Here is a 3,164-nt window from a genome sequence, read left to right as displayed (position 1 = left end):
TCAGCCAAGGGGGCGGGGGGGGGGGCTGGGGCCATGGCCTCGGAGGCTGCTCTACCATGGTCTCCTGGACTGTCTGATCCGCCATGGCCTCCTGAGTTCCCTACCCCCCCTATGGCCTCCTGGACTGTCTGCTCCTCTGGTATCGCTCTGGAGGCCCGCCGTCCCGTGTCTGTCCTGAGGGACCTCCAGAGTGCCCATCCTCCCTCCCCGATGGATGTTGTGTGGCGCGAGGACACGCCTTCCGGGAGGGGGGAGTAATGTCAGTCTTGTGTTGTGTTTTCCTCCCCCACGTGCTCCATGTTTGATTATTATGCCCATATTTGTTTTTTCCTGTTCCTGTCGCTGTTTAGTTCATTTGTTCCCAGGTGTGTCCCATTAGTTTCAGTGTATTTAAAGTGTGTTCTGCCCCTCGTTTCCCGTCCGCTGTTAAATGTCATTTTATGTTCTCAGTGTTTCTCGTGTTCCTGTGTTCCCAGCTTTGTGTTTATTAAATGTTTTGGATTTTGCTTACTCCTCGTCTCCTCGCTCCTTCGTTCCCGTGTGAATCGTGACAGAAACAATGTTTAAATGTGATGTTTTGCTATGTTTTAGCTTAACGATGTAATGTTTTAGCTTGTAGCATTATAGAAAGTTACAAGCAGTGTTGGGGAGTAACTAGTTACATGTAACAGCGTTATGTAATTTAATACAAAATAAATGCAACTGTAATCAGTTACACACAAAGCGAGGTGTGCTCTGATTGACCAGCTATCTAGTGCATTGTGATTGAATACCTCAAGTGTGTGACGGAAATGTTACGCCCCTTACCATACTGTGATGCTGTCTCCCGGCACGACCAGACAAAACCAATAAAACCCATTAAAAACGAGGCATCAGATGTCTGCTATCGAGGTGCCCCGCGCCAATGCCCAAGAAGATGCCATACCTCTCGTAGAGTGAGCTCTCACTCCGAGGGGGCATGGTAACCATTGAGCCTGGTAAGCTAAGACTATAGCCTCCACTAACCAGTGGGCAAGTCTTTGTTTGGAGACAGCCTTTCCCTTCTGCTGTCCTCCGAAGCAGACAAAGAGCTGGTCTGAGGTCCTGAAACTTCTACTCTACACTGCTCAAAACTCGCGTTTGAATCATCAATGGCAAATTCTTAAAATGAAAACGTACTAACAGAGTCAGAACAGCCGACATTGTTGTCTACACTCCCAGGATCAGGAAACAGTCCTCCATAAAATGTGCTGCACACATCTTAATATTTGGGTTGAACTGTTCTGGAACAGTGTTGTAAATACAACTTAACCACTGATTTCTAGTCGTGTCCTTCCAGAAGAGCCGGCGGCTTGAGTGAGCGGCAACCACATGTGACGACCCCGGGCTGGACTCCGCTTCGTCCACGGTGAAAGCCAATCCGGCGATCCACAGCGCGAAGTTGATGTATTTCCTCAGCGACCAGCACGGATCAGCTCTAGGCATGACGAAGCGGATATCGTCCTTTTTGGAAGGTCAAACAAAGTAGTTTCGCTTTCACAATGAAATACACGGCAACAACAATACTACAGCGAGAACGTCTCGGTTACTTGTGTAACCCTCGTTCCCTGAAGGAGGGAACGGAGACGTTATGTCAGCCCAATCACCTTAGAGTGTAAACTAAACAAGCCAATGACAATTGGCGTGCGTGTTTCGCCATGCGCACCCCGTCCCGCAGTGCGGGTATAAAAGGAGAGCACGTGCAAACGCACATCAGTTGGGGGTCTTCCCGGCGGGAAGAGCACCAAACGACGAACAGGTTCCACTTGTGCCTGTAAGCGTGTCTGGTAGATGGGGCTCTAGCTGAAGCAATGGTGTTTACTACCGCTGGAGGTAGCCCACCTAGAACCTCCGCGTCCCATCCAGGGACCATAAGTGGAGATTCCACAAGTCTGGACGCGGGTGCCAGAGGGTGCCCCCTCTCTGAGAAAGGAGATCCCTCCTCAGAAGAATTCGCCAAGGAGGGGCTGTCGCAAGGAGCATTAGTTCGAGGAAACAAATCCGACCGGGCCAGTATGGCGCTACCAAGAGGACCTGCTCCTCGTCCTCCCTGACCTTGCACAGTGTCTGTGTGAGAAGGCTCACTGGGGGAAACGCGTATTTGCGTGGGCCCCGAGTCCAGCTGCACGCCAGTGTGTCCGTGCCGAGGGCCCCCTCGGCCAGGGATGAAAACAACTGGCAATGGGACGTGTCTGGGGAGGCAAACAGGTCTACCTGAATATGCCTCTGCAGTCGGGGCCCCGACCAGAGCCCCGCAGCTGCATTCCCATTGCCCATGGCACCCCAGCCCCTGGCGGAGGCATCTGTTGACACAACAACATGCCTGGATACTTACCCTAGGGACACCCCCGTCCGAAGAAAGGCAAGATCTGACCACAGGCTGAAGGACTGACGACAGAATGGGGTGACTGAAACCCAGTATGTGCCGTGTCGCCATGCCCATTATGCGTTTCTGCGTCAACATCCTGAACGGGAGCTTGTGAAGGGCCCGGTTCAGCATGCGCAGGTCCAGGATTGGTCGTAACTCACCGCCTTTCTTGGGTACGATGAAGTACGGGCTGTAAAAACCTAACCTCATCTCGGCTGGAGGGACCGGCTATATCGCGTCCTTCGCCAGCAGGACCGCAATCTCTGCACGCAAGACAGGAGCATCCCTGTCCAGGTGAACCGAATGCCCCTGAACTTGGGAGGGTGCCGGGCGAATTGAATCGCGTAGCCGAGTCTGATGGTTCTCATGAGCCAGCGAGACGGCCTGGGGAGCGCTAACCAGGCCCCCAGCGACCGAACAAGCGGGACTAGGGGAACCACCGACGTACCCGCAGTGGGGCAGCGAGGTGGAACACAGGGACCCAACCCGGGAGGCAGTGCGTCCCAGCGTGGGGTCTGAGTGCGCGGTGCACCACTTACCTGGCTCCACGGCTGGGCAGGGGGCTCGTGAGGAGGCATAGCATCCCTGAACCGAACCCTGCTGCCCACTGGCGTAAGGAGAGGGGGACGGCCGTGTGGAGACTGGGTCTCGTGCACCGCCATCCTCGCCCTCTTGGCTGGGCAGCCAGTGGCGGAACAGAACAAAACGGGAACAAAGGATTCCCCCCCGGGGGAAGGAGTGGTGCGGTCACCATCTCCTGAAGAGCAGGATCCAAGAA

This window comes from Sinocyclocheilus grahami, unplaced genomic scaffold, assembly GCF_001515645.1.
Source record: "Sinocyclocheilus grahami isolate Dianchi unplaced genomic scaffold, SAMN03320097.WGS_v1.1 scaffold350.1, whole genome shotgun sequence".
Classification (NCBI taxonomy): domain Eukaryota; kingdom Metazoa; phylum Chordata; class Actinopteri; order Cypriniformes; family Cyprinidae; genus Sinocyclocheilus; species Sinocyclocheilus grahami.
Note: the sequence above shows the minus strand (reverse complement) of the source record.